We start from the raw sequence: 19,287 nt of genomic DNA on the forward strand, positions 1-19,287 counted from the left end.
CGCTGTCTTCAGGGGCTTCACTTCCCAGTTAGCGTTTGCCCTCAGATTCCCGCTCCTGTGGGGGAGAGGGCCGGCAGAAGTACATTATCTGTCGCTTGTTTGCTTTTGAACAGAAATTTTGAAGCAACTGTATAGCAAGGGCAGCAATTTTTCCTCGGCCAGGCTCCCTCTGCAGCTGTCGGTGGGATGCGAGTTGTCCCTGACCTCCTGTTTCAGCCGGGCCTTGGTGTAAGGCAGTTAAGTAGCAGCAGCAAATAACATCACGGAGCTGGTCAAGGTCGGCAGCATTTCAGTTGGGCCCCCCACGACAGACTAGTAAAAACTGTGATCCCCATTTGATTTCCAGCCTGCAGGAGAGACGTGATGGGAGGCTAAAACGAAGGGGATGGGAAAATCCAGTGGCGGTGATCATATAAGGTACTGCACTGTCCAAAAAATGTGACTTTTCATGTGTGTATGTATAGCAGTTGGCCTGGAATCAGGAGACATTTCCTTTCTGCAGAAGGAAATACGTGGTGTAATTTTCAGGACAACCAAGGAGAGTCCTAAGAGACAGGTAGGCTGCTGGGAAGCTGTGCAACTCTCGATCTCTGCATTTCCTTGTCCGTAGAAATTATACACTTCTGCTGTTGGTATAGTTTCCCAGTGAGACAGCTTTATTAAAAGAGAAAAATATGTTCACAATTTTTTTAAGCTGGGAAAAATTTTCCATCTAGCACCAGGGAAATAGCTTCTATGGAGAGTAAAAAAGAGGAATTAAGAGGAAGCCGGCTGTTCAGTCGCCACCACTTTTTGAGTGATTGAACTGGTTCATTTGAGAGGTTTTCAAATGCTTTTACCAGTTTTTCACTTTTTTAGAATTAAATTAAATACAACAATTCCAACTTTTTATTCTTTATAACAGCAGTATCTAAAATGAAACCTTTGTCTGTGGCCCACAAATGACCCTTTATGATACCGCCTTTAAGTTGAGGTATTGTATTAAGGGTCAGTTTTGCCACGTGGTCCCTCCCAGACAGGTATTTCATCCACTGTAGTAGCGAAAGTCTCTGAAGCTGGCTTCGTCTCTGTCCTGAGGGACACTGTTCTTCCACCTTCTTGCTAACAATCTTTCCAACATTGTATGTTTTGGTCTGGTCATCTAGTGAGGACCTTATAAAAAGGAAAGAGATTGTGAAATCAAAAGACCCAGCATTGTCTTGTCTAGGGATCCCCAGCTGACAGGTATGTGAAGCACCCTCTGTCTCTTCACCGGATGCTGCGTTTTGCTGGGTGATTTATAATAAACTTGTGGCTTTTGCTTAAGCTCTAGTCTGTGTCATTCTTTACCTGTGGTCAGAACAACTGCCAGAAAAGCTTAGTCTACATCTGCTAACCAGTATGCTTTAACAAAGCACTGCTTGCCATCTGGGGAATGAAGAACAAAGTCATGATTTATTCAGCCTCCCTATATGTTTAAAATCTCCAGTTTACAGTTTTTCACTGTGAGGCACTCCTAAAAATAAGTCTTGCCTGACAAGTTTGAGGGATGAGGAAATGTTAACATTTCTACCAGGGTGAGAGAATGTTTTGGGCAAATTATTTTTGACAGGATCTTTCCAATACTATTTGCCATTAATTCTTGTGTTAACAAAGATGTTCTTAGGGATCACTTTGGACTGCAAATAAACATACCTCTTCTTAGCTGCAAGCTTTCTTATTGCTTAACATAAAGGGCCAAATACCAACAAATTGCTAATGAAATCACCTAAAATTTCCCAAACTTGCTATCAAGCTGAGTCCTAGTTAATTAAGACTGGATGTTTGCTTAGCACTAGACACATAAGAAATCTCGGTGTCTTCAGCAGGGTTGTTTACATACTTAAACATTTGGTAGGTTGGAAGTCAAGTGCTCTAGGTGGAGCTTATCAGCTTTCAAACACAGTTGGCTCATTATTCACTTTGTGCTAAAGCCCCAATATATGCTATAATAGTTAATTATCACCACTTCAGAAAAAAACAATAACAGAAGAAAATCCCTTCCCCAGCACATAAGTGACTTTTTTTTTTAGTGTTGTCTCTACAGATTTCTACTAAGTATGTATTTTTGCAGTTAACTTGTCTGCAGTTGTTCCCAGGAACACCAGCAAGCAGGGCTCAGTGAGAAGTCATGTGTTGCAGAGCCTTGTGAAAGGAAAAGCTCCAGCCAACAGCGCTATGCAAATTTTTTAATTAAAGATGGACTCTGAGAAAGGACAATGGAGGACGTCTGCTGAATACTGTTCTCTGCAAGGCAAGGCCTGCCTGTAGTTTCAAGATCATGGAAAGTCAGTGACCTTGTATGTTCTGACTTACGCAAGCTTGGTGGGGAGTGATAAAGGAAAAATTAGGTTATTCAGATAACCTTCAAGCTGAAAACCATCTGCAGAAAGAGCTATGGCTTGTGTTTCTAAGCTACTGCCCTCAGGAGCTCCTTGAGGTGGTGCACCTTGGATTTCTGCCTGCTAGCAGGCTGTGCCCTTAGGTGCATTACCTAGGTGATGCACGGGGTGACTCAGGTGGCCCTGAGGCATTTACCACAGCTGTGGAGGAATTCTGAGGAACAATTATTGTCTTCAGCGGCAACAACTTTGCAAATGGAGCAGCCTGTCAAATACATGTATTTCCAAAGTCTTTGCAGGAGGCATACTGAGAGTATATTGTCCTAGGTCTCTATTTTCAAAGGTGTTTTATAAAGAAAGAAGCGATTTTTTTTTTCTTGGTTGAGAGGCTATCAATGTGCTATGTATGATAACATCAGTTCCACACTACATGCTTTTAGCTCAAGATTTCTAACTACATTGATCAGGAAAGCCTAACAATGACTGGGAAGTAATTACAAAAACATTTCAAACTTTTCTTACTCCTTTTAATTATCATGTTTACTTTAATCACCTGATATACCTCTTAAGAAGGTGTAGAGATTTCACATTTCCAAAGCCTTAAAATGAATTGTTTAAGCAATGACTTAGTTTACAAATACAAAATAGTAATAGTGTATCCTTCATCTTCAGGAGTCATATCCACATAGCTTCACCTACTTCCCCCAAGAGGTTCTTTGGGTGTCGTTGTGTTTCCTCTCAGCTGACCAGCGTTTCTGTTTTTGGGTTAACACCAGTTCTTTGGTGTTTCTGAGAAGTTTGCCAGACAGCAATATAGATAAAATATTGCTTCCTCCTATCTTCTCTCTTCTCCCCTCCCCCAAAACTGGACAGAAAACGATAGGAGTTGGCACATCCATGAAACCTAATGTTATCTGCAGAGAGCAACAGGGGAGCAGCCGCTGAATCCCGTTTGTGCATCGCTCTGTAGAGCATGGCACCATTTGCAAATCCTATCTGAAAAATACATTTAGTGAAACACATTCTGAGGAAAAAATATTATTATTTTCCATTATTGTATGTTGGAAGTCTTTGGCCAGAAAGACCGTGAACTCTTGAACCGTACGTTATTTGCACCAAAGCACGATAGCCACTCATTTACCCAGAACTTAACGTGGCAGCTTAAAATGGTGCTCAAGAGATTACAGACACACTTTTTCAATCTTATTCTGCACCTGGTGCTGGAAGATCACTGTCAAACCCATAAGGCAGGCCATCTTGAAGTACTGTAGGATGCTAGGTCAAGACTTCCCGAGCTCGTAAAAAGCTCCTGTAGAAAAATGCACGCAAAATTGCACTGAAATTCCTCTGAGTTTTTCAGTCTCTGAGTTTGTCTCTGAATAAGCAGTTCTGAGAAAAACTGCTTCATGCACTTGCTTTTGACTCAAGGGTTTTGTCTCCTTAGAGCTGGGAATCAAACATCATTATTATCTGAACTGTGACATACTATGTGGGCCTTTTTCAAGGTAAGTTCTGATTTGACATAGTTGCATTTTTAATAAACACACAGCTAAGACTGGTTTTGTGCTGTGTATGAATATGCTCTTTTCTTTACACTGAGGGAAAAGTGCGATGCTAGGCCATGCTAAATTCTGTACTCTGAGGGTGTTTGGTTTTTTAAACACATCTTTGTGAAGCCAACAGTTTTAAGTCACGGCGGACTCTCTGGACTCAATTTTCTCTTTAAAAATCCATAAAAACAGCTGCTGACCACTGAAGATGTGAAAAAACTACACAGAAAAAAAAAGTGTGGATGGTCCAGAAAAAAAATGTTGTTGCAATACACTTTTGGACACTGTCAATTTTTTGAGAGCACTTTTTTTTTTTTGTGTGAAGCTGATTGCAAAGGTCATGTTTAGTGCAAATTTGATCACACTCAAGGGAGAGGAGGATGTGTGGATTAAACATCTAGTGCAGATCTTTATGGATAAACGCCATGGCTGCAGCAGTTAGGAGGTTGCTTGGTCATAATGATCTGTTCTTTCTCTAGATAATAGCGTGTGAAACAACTTTTTTTCTCTCTTTTCTCCTCTAAGTGTAACAAATGTTTTGACCAATTCTAGTATTCTTTTTCTGCCTTTACAAGCAGAATAATCGGTGATAGCTGTATGTATTTTTTTAGCTTTCTTGTGCAAGGAATAAAACAGTTTTCCTGAAACACCTAACACTAATACCATTCCTACTTTTTGCATTCCCTTCTGACCTGTGCACTGATTGGTAGTATAATATATATGCTTATATCTGAGCTAGGATACTTGTGCGTGCATATGCATCATGCACATTCCTGGTTTGCATTTGGGTTTTTTGTTCATACTTTATATTCATTTGGATTTCAATGCAAGGGCTGTTGAGGTCAATAGCTTTTGAACTCAGCTTTTCTGAAAAACAGAATACAGTTTAGTAAAAAGAGTATTTTAAAAGGTAGAAATGTTTCCGTTTTGCTGTTTGCTAGCTTTAGCAAAAATGGCGTATTATTAGCACTATTGATTCTTACTGATACTGACCCTTTCCACCTGGAGTGCTGCCTGCCTGTGGCTTATCTCCGGTTTTTCCTGTCGTGGTGGAAGGGCTCTGCCAGCTGCCGTACCCTGCCCTCTCGGGGGACTGCGGTCTCAACACGCAAAACAACAGCAGAGGAGTGTGATCTGCTATGGACTTCGATTAAATGTGCATCTGTGACAAGGTCCTCTCAATACTAAGAAGACAAGGATTGCACCTGAATTGTCTTCCAACACACAGATTGCTAATTGTACTAAAGATGTAATGAATTCTTCTTTGCGGTCACGTCTAGATGATGGTCCAGTTACTCATCCTCACTGAGTAGCTCATTGAGGAGAAAGCTACCGAAGGCTGCAGGAGACTAACCTGAGAGATTTGAGCTCTCTTGCTCCCGTCTCCGAGCTTCTGTGGAGGGGAGCGGTGGCACTCCATCAGCCCACCAGGCTGCACTTTTCAAGGCAGCTTAATGAAAGTAGGAGCAAATCTATGGGCATTTGGCATGTATTGCATTTACACCCAAATTAACAGCACGGTCAGTGTCAAACCATCGTAAGGCATGCTTTGCTCTGCACTGGGGTAGTGACCATGCAAAGCTGCAGAGCCTACAGATAAACGCTGTTTTTCATGAGTGTATGCTTTTTACTGTAAACAAACTAATTAAGGTGCTCTCCTTTATAAAAATGAGAATTATCATTTTCCTGACCTGACCAACATGGACCTTGAATGTGTTGTATCCCTGGTTTAATGTTTGCTCTCCGGCACTCCAGAACGCAGCATTCATCACACTTTTTTCCCCACGACACAGACGGATGTTTTGGAGTACTGTGATTCTGAGTCTTCAAACTGATTCTGTTTTTCCAATTCTAACAGATTTATTATTTCGTTACATTTTTTTCTGTTTTCATCATGGAAATTTGGGTGATTTCAGGGTCTTTAGCTGACTGTGTTTCCATACACAAGAAATTTCAGTCCTGTCACATTTATATGGTGAGATCACCAACAGATTAAACCAGGCCGTAGTGCCCTTTACGCCTTAAATCTTGTTTAAAGCCACTGTTTCCTTTAGAAATAATTGACAATGAAATTACTCCATAGAAAGAAGCTGCTGATCAGCAGCCCCCCCCAGCATTCATGAGCCCATCTTTAATGAACAGAGGTCAAGGTGATGAGAATGACGAGAACTGCTCCAAAGCAAATGCAAAGCAATATTAATTTCCTGGAGCTATTGCTCATCTGTATTTTCTTTAGTAGGGTTAAGATGTCCTGCAGCTAGAGGAAGAGTTATGAAGCTTCTTTCCAGTGCACATATATTTCTTTCTCGTGTCAACCCATGTTAGATCTCCAGTGCATAAACTGTCTTCTAGCCCAGACAAGCCCAAAAGGGGATGAAGAAAAGTGAGAGAGTAAAAGCTTTCATGAATTTCATTATACTGTAACTAGATGTAGTCCTTTTATATAGCTTTTCCTGTCTTGAGGAAGGACCTTGGAATCTTGAAGGTCCCTTTTTAACCTACTTTTTGTGAATTGTTTTTGCACATTGTAACCAATAAAGACCATGGTATCCTAGTAAAGAGATAATAATGTACAACAGAAGAAAAAGCGAAGCCTGTGGCTAGATGATGGGCTACAAAAGCAGCTTTGTATGCTACATACCTTGCATTGCTGCTGGGGAAATTATGCGACTGTGGGCAGGTCAGAAAATTTCAAGCATCTATGAAATTTTTTGTAATTACTGCCTCAGATTAGGTTTTGCAAAAAAAGCACTTTTCTTTGGTTTCAGGGCACAGGACCATTCATTAGTTGGAGTATTAAATAGTTGGCAGTTCCAAGATACCTTATAGGAGTAGGTATTCAAATCTTTTTGAAAAATCCACTATTACTAGCAGGACCAACAAGTCTACTCAAGCATTTAATTTATTACCAGTGCTAAAATAAAAATGACACCTTAGGGATTCAAGTGCTTCATATCTTTCTACATTTGAGTATTAAGATGTTCAAACTAGCTAACACTTCTTTTCTTAGAATTAGCAGGAACAGCCCTAGAGGTAGCTCTAGCTACCCTGGAAAGGCAGATGTCCAAAAATCTACAAATATCTCCTGGAAATCTGCCCCTTACACTGAGCTTAAAGAGAGGAAACAGAAGGGAGTAAATTCTGCAGCTCCCTTTTCCAGAGTAGAAATTGTCTTATTTTTTTGGTAGGAGGTAAAATTTGAAGCTTGCTTCAATGAGGAGCTCTAAATGTAGTCCATAAATTGAGAGTTCCCCTTTAAGTTTACAGAATATTCTTGTCCAAAGTGTTTGAATTGAAGGGAGACATAACAGATGCAGCACTCAGTCACGTGCCCTGCCTGTGGTTAGCCACACAAAGCCAATTTTTTCAGATGTTAAGCTCTACTTTTTTTTCCTTCTTCTTCTTTTTTTTTTTAAAGAAAAAAGACTGAACACAGCTGCTCTTGGCATCACAAACAGTCACTGAAAAATAAAAAAGCAGTATGCTATCCAACTAACAGCTGACATTTAGAGTCGATTGCAGTGAGTTTACCTAAGAAATGCTGAGGACAAAAAAGAACCTGCTGTACCACAAAGTACCTTTTCTCATTTGCTTGAATGCCACCTGTGTATTTTTTCAGCATATCACATCATTCAGTTTGTCTCTGGTAATGTGTTTACTCAAAAGGTGTTCTTTATCAGGAGGTTGCTGGAGTTTGCCAGTCATTGCTACATCAGTCCAAGGTTTTTACAAGGATAAAGTACTGCTGCTACAGACAGTGTTGTCACAGAAGAGCTAAATTGAAAGGGTACCCCTTTAAAGTTATGATAACAAATGGAAGAGGAAATGTGACTGTAATATGACATTAAAAAACCCTAAACCACAAACTCCCTTAAGCACTGCAGTGAGCCATGAAACCTACTAATATTTCTAATTTTGTTTTGTGAATCTTCTCTTTCCAAGCTTTGTTTTCCACCATAAGCACACAACATCCCCCCTTTTTTTTCCCCATGGTTCAAACATGTTTTGGAGCACTACGACTGCATGCTCTCTACCTGCCTGCTCTCCTTCTAATTCTCAATTTATCACTTCACTACATTTCTTTACCTGTGTTTTTATCAAGACATTTTGGGGGCTTCAGGCTGAAGGAATTTATTTGGTAATTTAATTCCCAGGTAGCATGAGAAATTTTCGCCATAATATTACTTCAGTAATTGGGTTGGTTACAAACATGATCATTACTGTGCATGATTTTTCTCCCTGCAAGCATCCTGATTGATTTTTCCAGAATGTGAATTTAATTCACAAAATTAATTTAATAATTAGAAATATTTCTAAGAAGTTCCCTAAACATCTGTGCTGGCAGCTGCCTTCGCACTCCTCACGGGTGAGGCTCTCCCAGCCATCCCGATCGCCCCGGGGTGCCCTGCTGCTGTGGAGGAGGAGGATGCTGGGGTGTGAGGTGGGGCTGTACTATACCTTTATAGCTTTACCATGGTGTGGTGGCAGTCCCTGACCATCCAAATTACGATCATGGCCCTCTGTGTGAAGGACTGTACCCGCACTGAACATTTTGCCCGCCTTGCCAATAGCCTGCGCGTCTGTCATGCTTCCTAACCAGCTCCTTTTTTGGCTCGCAGGGCAAGTTTGAAGCTTTAATTCCACATCAGACCCAGAGGTTTCTTTTCCCTTGAATGCTTAATGACAGTCAAATTGAAAAGAAGAGCTTCCTAGCACTTTTTCAGGCCTGCAGTGCCTCTGCGGAGAGGCAAGCCCTTGGCACCGCAGACCACCCCAAGTCAGTGAGGCAGTTGCAAGAGAGATGAAGATCAGGGCCTTCCCTCGTCCCGGTCCCTACAGTGGGTTTCTGACCTGGTGAGCTGTTTTCCCCAACACACAGAAACCCACCTTGATTGCATCCTCCAGGCCACTTCTACCACTGCTAACTTCTTCACCGATCCCCAGTGGTCCCCAGCCAAACCCTGCCGAGCTTCAGCTTTGACCCCAGCTGGCAACAACCATTTGTTGTTTTTTTCTCAGGCTACAGCTGCTTGGAAGCTTCCTTGCACAAAAGCAGTTACAATTGCAGACTTCTCAAGAGCAGATGATTTAGAGACTTAAACTCTCCAGCCTCTCAGTCACATCATCTGAGAGAGGATGAAGAGCAAGCAGAGAGAAACATCTGCAAAAAGGTTGTTTCCTTGGAGCTAACCCTGACCCGGACAAATCCATTCGCATGTATCCTATGCCCAATGTGGTAGGCAAGTGTGTTTCCTTTAAACAAAGAGGACTGCTCCTTTAACTCAGCCATCGGAATACCCCGATCTGACCCAGCAGGGATGTCTCCCATCCGTTGTAGATGCCTATTCCCTTCGCACCAGCTGACTGCCTGGAGGTGTCTCTGTGGCCAAACCTGCAGCGGTTTCCCCTGCGGCAATCGCTCCTGGCTCGTCGACCTCGGTCAAATACCTCTGGCTGTGTTACAGACTTGGATTTTGTATTCTGGAGTCATTTTCTCTCATATCTTTTTCTGTACGGTGTAAAGTCCTCCTTATGAATGTTTTGTCTGAAGAGAAATCTTGACTTCTATCTTGTTTAATTACAGGGGATGTGAGAAGGGACACTTCAGGCTGTTTTCAGCTGCGTTTCTGTGACAACATGCCTCCTTCAGGTATCCCCATTAACCAGCAGTTTATGCTTCAAGTGTCTTTCCAAAATAACTGACCTCAATAGCTGTTATTCCTACCAGCTGGGTTCTGGAACATGAAAGCCAACAGACAGTTCAGAATAACCTAATAGTATTTATTATTTTTCCTACCTGCTTAGCAGAGTCCAGGTTTCACAATGTCAAAATAATTGGCATGTTGTCGTCCTGTGGAAAAGTTAAACCAGCAGATTCTGCTGCGGGCTTTCAGTAAGCCAGTCAAGAGAGGAGAGGGGGCACAGTCTTGTTTTAAAGCATCAGTAGATAGAATCATAGCATCATTAAGGTTGGATGAATTGCTATGCAATGAAATTCTCTGTTGGCTCAGTGACAACCTGAATCAGCAGAGGGCTGGGGCCTGGCAGGGATGCTGCTGCTGCTGCTCTTTGCTCTCTAAGGCTTATTCCCTGCTGCCAGTGGCAGAAACACGTGGGGAAGTGGCCTGGCTGCATTAGGGGCTGAAGGTCATTTTAAAATAAAAGTTGAAAGTGTAATATCTTTTCTGTATGTTGACGTATGTACGCTTTGTGTTCTTGTAGCGCTATTTGGCCATTCTTTCTCTTAAGCAGAAAGTTGTCTCTATTGATGAAGGATGTCACAGTGTAAGTGTATTCCTGTTTAAATAAAATTGGTGTCTTATTGGTCAAATAAGAAAAGAACCATTTATTTTACTGTGTAATCCTTATGGCAGAACAGCTCATGGGGTTCTCCATAGCTTCAGCATAAGTGCTCCCAGCGAGGGTTACTAATTCTCCTTTCTGATACCACATAGTCACAAAATCTCTGGAACTGGCACACTGCTGTTGCTCTGAACATCAATCCATGCAGAATATACCTGTGCTAATATCAACAGAACAGAACCAAGCCTCTACAGTTCTCCTTTTATCACCAGAATTCCCAGAGGTTTGCCAGTCTTCTGTGACTGCCTGGACTGGCAGGCTAAATGCAGTCGTTTGTATCGGTAAGCCAGCAGATTCTTCCCTAGCTCCATTTTGGCCCGTGCTAACTAGTGCCCTGAACTACGCATTGGCAGAGTTTGAGAACAACGTTACAGGGACCATCCCGAAGTGGCAGGCTGAGGCAGCCGCGCTGCTGTGGTGGCTGAGAGCGTTTCCTAACACGGCCGTGAGCTGTGCTATGCCCATCCGCCTCCGTGTCTGGGAACGTTCCCACACACACTTCATTTACTAGGGTATACGCTTTGCTTACTAGTGTACCCTAGTAGTATACAGCTTACGCTACCAGAGATCCTGACTGTGAAAACCCAGCAATAAGCTTGGGTTTAGACAAGGCATAGAATAAAGATCTTGAATAGCCTCCAAGTTTAGCAAGAGTATGGATGAAACCGCTCACATCTCGGCTCTTTTCCTGTTCAACTAACTGCATTTTGACTACCAGAAATTCCTCCAGATAATGCTAATTAATAAAGATTTGCTCCATGATTAATTTTATTTGGGAATCCATATGGCTTATTCTGCAACACCCCTTTTCTTTCACCAGGAAGGTGGCTGTTCTTTATTGCTGGGCAAAACTAACTCTTCTCAAAGGTGATTGTCTTCAAATCCTTTGAAAGTAGTATTTCAGAATACATTTTATTTCATAATTTTTAATTTACTGACTCTGAATTTCATCAGATATCCACTTTGGTTTTGGGATTATGATAGTGGGAGCTTCTATTTTGACATACACATTCTCTGATGGTTATCCCTCCATCAGCTTCCCACTTACCCATTTTCTCAGGAAGACATTTGGCTCGCAGGGCCATGTCTCTTGATATGACAGTTTTTCCCCATGTCCTCAATTGTTTTATTGCTCTCCTCTGTACTACTCCCAGCCTTATAGCCTGCTGCCTAGAACACTGTGAATATGGCCGATGAAGAAACAATGCTTCCCCTGAGTTATCTAAGGTTACAATAGTCATTGATTATTTATTTGCCACTGTATTCCTTATGCATCCCAATATCTTGTAAGCACATGCCTTAAATTCAGATTCCCTATCTCTAGCTATTTGGGCCAGTCCTCCAGTTTGCTTTACTGAGGATCATGTCAGGGCAAAAAACCTTAGCAGAAGAGCTGGAATCAGCTTTTATGTAGAGCGGTGAAGAGAGAATAAGTGAGACTTGTCTAGCATGTAATCTTCTGTGTAGTTGGAAAGACAAAACCTAAATGGGTGCTTATTCTATGGGCCTGATATAGAGTAATTATCTTGGACATTAGTATGATTAGACAAGCAGAATCCCTTTGGACTGGGTAGAGATGTGGAATTCAGCAAATGAAAGATTTCAGATTTATGAACTGATGGATACACCTGACAGGAACAAAGTGTGGAAACAAATAACATGATTTAGGGTTTCTCAAGACCAAGACTGACATGGGACTTCAATTGAAAAAGTGAACATATGTCCTACAAAAAGTCCTAGGCTAGAAAGCTGAAAAGAAATACATATTAGCAGCTACGCTTCCATAATAATTCAGAATTGCTGTTTGAACTCCTGTACATTTATTTTCAAACAGATAACAGTGTACTTGCCAAAGCCTATGCAAAAAGCTAGAAAATTATTTTGTAAAGATATCCTCCTTTGTAATAAATTACAAAGGAATAAATTTGCATTAAATTAAAAGGGAATAAATTTGTATTAAATTGCAAAGGAATACATTTGTATTAAATTACAAACGAATGCTAATTGTGATATTTTGATTACAAAGCTTGACTTGGATAAACTAACACATGAAATAAAATAGCTGTTCAGTCATATCTTTGGTGAACTGAGTTTTGAGACCTACATAATTGAGTAAAGAAAATCTGAAGAGCTAATGCATAATTTGTTTTAACTAAGATGAGTTTCATAAATTTGCAGAGCCAGCTTTTAGAAGATGATGGGGGTTTGGTTTTTTGTTTTTTGGTTTTTTTTGAGAGGCTTAAAAATACTGATACTAAATTCTGTTAAACAAACAATGATATCTGACATTGACATGGTATTTTTGTAAGAAAATGTCTCTGCTTACAAGATTTTGGAGACTTCTCAGCTTTAAATCCCTTATAAACCAAGAAATTTTCCCTAACACTTTTTTAAAACACATTCTTAGCTGAAATCTTTGAATCTGTGAGTACTACTGCTGGATTTACATTTGCAAAAGCTATTCCACTGACAGAAATGGACAGGAGAACTTAATATGCAGCTACTTAGATATAGGGGAGAATAATATTCTAGAGCAATAAAGGAAATCTTAATATTCAGGCTACCAAAATAAACAGGGTAATAATAAAGTTTAGTAAAATGGGGAGGAAGTCATAGTTCAGAAACAAGCAAGTAATATGTATTTTGGGTAACAGAAGGATAAGTCACAGCCTAATGGGAAAGGAAGAAAATGTTGATTCTTTACTATAAAACTTGGCATTTTGTCTTTGTTAAACAATGTGCTTATACTCCCATAGCATAGCATTTCCTTTTACATACGTTCAAAAGCGGGACAGGATGGGGGATGAGGTTTCAGAAGATAGGAAGAAAGGCTGCATAATGCCAATTTTAAACAGAGGAAAAAGGGGGAAGCAGCTAATTATAGTCTTTTCAGTAGGAGGAAACCACTTGGAAGAGTCTTGGCCCTTTGGGAGAGATTGGGAAGAGAGGTAGCTGTCAGGATGGCTTTATAGCCGAGTCGTCCCAGCAAACAAAGAGCATCTGTCTAGGCAAGGAAAGGAGGTCACATTGAAAAGCAAGCTAGCTAGGGTAGAGACAAAGACTGATCCTAATCTCTTAGATATATTAAACCTGTTTTAAGTAGCATTTACCATTGGTTTATTTGGGGGGGGCGGTGTTAAGAGCATGTTAGCCCCCATCTTTTTAAACATGACCTGTTTTCCTAATCTGGGCAGAGACAAAATGGATTTTGTTTTTTCTTTCAAAGGGAAAGAAAGAAAGGAAAGAAAGGAAAGGAAAGAAAGGAAAGAAAGAAAGGAAAGAGAGGAAAGAGAGGAAAGAGAGGAAAGAGAGGAAAGAGAGGAAAGAGAGGAAGAAAGAAACCCCCTATAAGGCAAACTGGTAATTTATGTGAGAAACAGACGGTTCTGAATGGATTTCAGTTAAGCTTTTCAGTAATGTATTTCAATTAAGATTAATTAAAGACTAAATCTTTAAAAACATGGTCACAATGCTTGATCTGAGAGAGAAGTTCTGCAGGAGGCCAGGTGGGAGCACAGCTCAGAGACAGTAATCGGGCCCTGACCCAGGATATTTCACATCTGAGTGGAAGTCTCCTGTTTGGGGCTTTGGAGAGAGCTTTACTGGGGCTGCTGAGCATCACAACATAGGATGGGGAGCCTAATAACTTTACATGGGCAGTCTACTACCCTTCTGCACTATCTTTTTTCTCAAGCTGCTAAGCGATTTTAACTTACACCACTCAGCAAGGGATTAGATAATACTGTTTCCTACTAGTTTAACCCAGGTGCAGAGAAGTTATGCACAAGATTTTGTAATCTTTGCTCAGGTTGGGGGTTGCTCACTCACGTGTCTTACCCATAGCAGTCAGTGGGACTGCTCATGTGTTTTAATTGCTCATCAACATGAGTAACTACCCAGCCCAAATGCCTAGTACACAAGGTTATGTGGGAAGTATGTGGAAAAGCTGGCAGTAGTCTCCCAATTCCAGCTCCTCTGCTGATCAAATAGGCAAAAGTTCAACAGTGTTAAAATATCAAGTCATCTACTGCAGTAATAGCTAACTGCAAGAGGTAACACATGAACAAAGGAGCAGGAAAAAGGGACCCATGGGCAAGCATCACCCAAAACTGTAGACCCCATGAAAGGAATCAGAATTCAGTCCATAAAGTCATCTCTGTGTTGTTAGTGGTTTTATTAGGTGGAAGAGCTGGTCCCACAAACCATTCTGTGCTATCCAACAGCCAGAGCAAGACTTTTTGGTGCAGATCTCAATGGGCCAGAGGAAGAGAAGCCAGATGTCTGCCTGGATTCAATGAGTTGAAATGTAGGTGGATGGAGTCTACCTCTGAGTAAAAGTTCTTGGTTCTGACCTAGGGAAGATCACTAACCAGGTCTATGAAGTAAACATAGCCTAATGCACAGTGTGAATCATGTAATATTTTATTATAATACTACATTGATATATTTCCCAAACAAAAAAGTTTCTATAGGACTTCATATTCCCAGGGACTGCAGAACTTTTAAGTGGGAGAAAAATACTATGAAAGCGACCATACTTAAATTCAAAGTGCTAACAGACTGAGAGTGGTTTAGCCAAGGAGTTGTAGTTACCTTACAAAGTGCCCTGTATCAGCTCCGTGCTTCCAGCCATTTCTTTTGACTTGTGGCAGATAACTTGTCCCCACAAAAGACGATGCTCCCGGACTAGGTCTGCTCCTCTCTTGCCACTGAAAATGCTAGAGCAGGTGCCGGCGTGGGAGGCAGCAGCTTTTTATCCAGGGTCATCTCCAAGAAGGAGAATTACAGGAGGGCACAGTCAGCACAGCATGCTAGTTTCCATTGTCCCTATTCTCAAGCACAAAGGGTGTTTTCAAGTTTATGGTAATGATTTCTTGAGGAGGCTTTTAAAACTCAGACACTTTTTTGTCCTATGCAAGACTGAAACAAAGCAATATTATTTGAGAGATAAAAGTTAATCGTTCATTAGAAAAAATTTCTGCCAAGTTCCAAACCCTTTTGCCTTTGCCTGAGCTGATGGAACATGTGCATTCAGATTTATAAAAACAGAATTTTTGACTACAGGAAATTTCTTTTTGAACTTAAATAGCAGTTCAAGACAAAATAAAACTTCTTACGTTCTCTCAAACTTCAGGAAATTGTAAACTGTTTTTTTTTTCTTGTCTCATTTTTCAGCTTTTCATAATAGCATGTATAGAGCTGAAATATTAAATTTTTATTTTTGGAGACTTTAGAGCCTGGTGAGCAAAGGAGGTCTTGAATGAACTCCATTCAGCAGTATACTGGCGCTGCTCAAATACTCTTAAACCACACACTGCTCAAGTCTACACTCTTCATGTTGATTCTTAAAACTAGACATTATATGGTCCTTTTTGTAGCCAAAGAGACCTTGCACAGATTTATTCTAGCACTGCAAACTCTCACATAGTTTTAGTCCCAACAGAGCTTGATTCACACAGAGAGGTTATACTTCACTCTGTAATTTTACAAACAGAAACAGGCTAATGCATGTAGATGGTACATTTTCTTGGGCACAAGAAGAAAATTTTAGAATGATTTCACAAGGTAGAAAATAATGCACTACCTAATTCTAAAATTCCATTATTAAAAATAATTACCATGTTCCTGACACACACCCCTTTACTGACCATGGACAAGCTTTGGATCAAACCTTATGTGAGCCACAAGTCAGAACTGTTGTTGGCCAGACAGATTAACCTCTTTTCATTGATGGGAACATGTCTCAGTACAATGAGCAGGTAGTCATTGCCTGCCAACAGGCAGAGCTGTCTTTTTATAAAATTTAAATTGATTGCCCTTTAAAACCACCAGTTTTGCTGAAGGCTGCAGAGTTAGGTTGTTGCTGTCTTTTGACATGGCAGTCTGGGAGGTACAGAGGGGTAAGAAGTCCTGTATTTTCTGACTTCTTAACAGTTCCTACAGCAGTGAGTGGGAGCAGTGATTTGTCAAATTTTAATGCAGTTTCCCCTCATTGCCCTCCTGCCGCAGTCCTCTCCAGGGGGAGAGCTGGCACGCCGCAGCCACAGTGGTGCTGCCCAAACAACATACACTTCTGTGAGCAACGAGGTCATGGAAACTCATGAGAGCCAAACCCTCATGTACCACATTGAAGCTTACAAGGTGCTGGCCACTGCTACAATTACAGTGGTGTCTCTATGTCTGTTCTCCTGGAGCACAGGAGCACTGTTTATGTAGGGACAGCTAGTTGTTGCTTGCTATGCTAGCTGATCTCTATTTTTTTGCTTTTTCAATAACTTATTTTTGAAGGTACCTAGAGTATTACAAGATAATCTATTTTACAGAATATCCTGGAAAGCTATTGTATAAGTATATGCAGCTACCCATACTTACTCTGGTCAAAAATTCATATGTACTTTAAAAACTCTGGAGCACGTTAAGGTTTCTTAAGCATTTTGTTCAAATATTATAGTTTTAAGGGTGATACACCATTTTGCGATCACAAAAGATGACTGAATGCATCCTTAATGTAATTGCATTGATCTTGGTGGTGCTACAACAAAGCTATATTTGATCACAAGTCTTCAAAAGCAAAAACTGAATGTCTCACCATCAGGGCTTTAGAATGGCAAAGGAGGGAAAACCCTCGTGGTTTTTGTCCAGTCACTGCTGTCTTTACAACTTTGTTTCACTGCAATTTGAATGACTTTTCTATTGAAGGTAGCAGATATAATTATAATGTGTTGAGCCAGATGCTAACAGCACCTATCTGGTCTCAGACATGCAATAAAGCTGCGCTCTTAAGTCTTGACAAATTGTTATTTAATCCTAACCTTACAATTAAACCTTAGCTGGGTGCTCTGTGTTGCTGACCCGCTGCCTTTCTGCTTTAGAAAGGCCCCTGATCTGTGCCAGCAAGCTTGTTGTCGAGGTCACTTCCACTCCAGCTGATATTGTCCCCGTCACCTGAAGGCTCACACCCAGAAAAACACTCAGTGATTCATCACTGCAGCCTGGACAGGCTGAATTACCCACTCAGGGATTCCTAAGTCATGAGTTTGTTGCTATTTCATCACGTGCTTTGCTCTGGATCGTAGGCAACTTCCTTATCTCAACCTTTAACTCTGATGAGCCAGCAGTCATTTAATTGATTCTCTACTACTCATTATTTACACAGCCTCCCTAGAGATGGGTGCATCGTGTGTGCATGTGTGTGTGTGTTTTAATGGCTTGCTGGCCAAGTTTCTTCACGGAGTGAGTCATACTCTTCTGCCAAATCATTCCTCCACCACTGTCAGCCAATGGAGCCTATTCGCACTATTCAGACGCAAGAGCCATAAATGAGGATGGTCTGATAAGAAAGTCAGGAGGAGCTTGAAAAACATAGTGAAAGACCACGTCTCTGAGGGCAATCTATACTGGAGCAATGCAAATATGCAGGCCTGGTGTCCCTATGGTTTCTAGTGCTGATTTTCATCCACAAAGCAATGTCGGCTGTGCCCTATTTTTGCTCTAAGATCCTTGTACTCTCATTCGTCAAGAGAGACCTGCTGAAGAAAACGACCCAATAAACATGAGTGAAGCCAGAACTGACTCCATCTAAAACGCCTGTGTGGAATATCTGACTACTTTTTCGGGTGTGGTATAAGCTCTCCAAATACACTCAAAGTTACATTTTCAAATAAGCCCAGCTTATATGTAGGCATTAAATGAAAAAGTTTTCAAAAGGATTTTGTACTCATTGCACAGAAATCTTAGAAAAACTAGCCCTTAATAGCTGCTATGATGCTTGTCACAAATTTTTTGGAGGAAGCAGCAATTATTATACACAATAGGATTTTTTATAATTTAGATTATAGTAAGATTTACATCAGGTGGAATAGATTTAACACAGCTTCTTGGGCAAAAGTTAATCTTTTCTTCCCTGAAATCAGACAGCAACTATCAAGGTTACATTCAGTAAAGGAAGTGAGAACATAAAGCAATATAACCCTACAATCTCTAACAAATCTTGAATTTCACCCTAATGACCTACATACCTTTAATCAACCTTCACTGCTGTATCTGTATGCATCTGTTTCAGGCTGATTTTACACATAATTAAAACTAATTTTAAGAAAGACCTTCAAAGAGCTTCGCAATTGCCTGTGCATATTTAAGTATCTCAGAATCACCCTGACTAGCAAATTACGTAATTAGATCCAAACAAGAGCAAAATTCAGGATGTTTGATAAAATATTTCTTTTTCACAAGCCAGTGAAGGAAATCCAGTGTCAGACACATCCTGAGAAGATGGATGGTATCCTGCAATTAAGAGGCCTCTATTCTACAAAAAAAGCGTTTCCCTTTCCTACCTTTTCCACTCATTAGGACTGTATTGCTTACTTGGGGAAAAAAATGGAGAGATAGGGTTATTTTTTGAACAATATCATGCTAAACTTAGGCTAATCTCCTTGTCTGCCTTAGGGCAATATGCCAGAGAGATCAGGAACAAATTGTTATCACCACATTGTTACAGAGATGGCAAAAAATACTGCAGAGACAGATGGATTCAGTCTGACGCAACTTTTTTTTTTGCCATCCTCTGGAAGAGCTGAGTACGTTCCCATGCGCTGTGTGTAATGGACCAGCTCACCCTTTCCCCAAAACAAATAGGGCAGAAGTAAGGGCTACTGTACTGAAGTAGCTCCTCTTCTTTCTTTAGGAGAGTTGTGAAACCACTTTGTGCTGTTCCCCTAATGCTTCTGTCTAACATAAATTATTAAAAAACACACATGGGCATTAACATACAACATTTCATACAGGTTTGCTTTGCTGTACTCTTCTGCTCTGTAGCCCAAGCTTCTCGCTGGAGACTGAATATCCTGAAAAGTAGTTCCTAAATCTAAATTTTTATCTTGCAACAATGCATCATAACTAAAAGGAGTATCAGCCTCTTGTGTACTTTGCAGAATCCCGTCAGACCACTTGCCCAAATCTCAGCAGATCAGAGTAGTTTAAGCAGCCCAGCATCCTGAAAATGTGCTATTAAGATT

Source organism: Phaethon lepturus, unplaced genomic scaffold, assembly GCF_000687285.1.
Source record: "Phaethon lepturus isolate BGI_N335 unplaced genomic scaffold, ASM68728v1 scaffold12611, whole genome shotgun sequence".
Lineage (NCBI taxonomy): Eukaryota > Metazoa > Chordata > Aves > Phaethontiformes > Phaethontidae > Phaethon > Phaethon lepturus.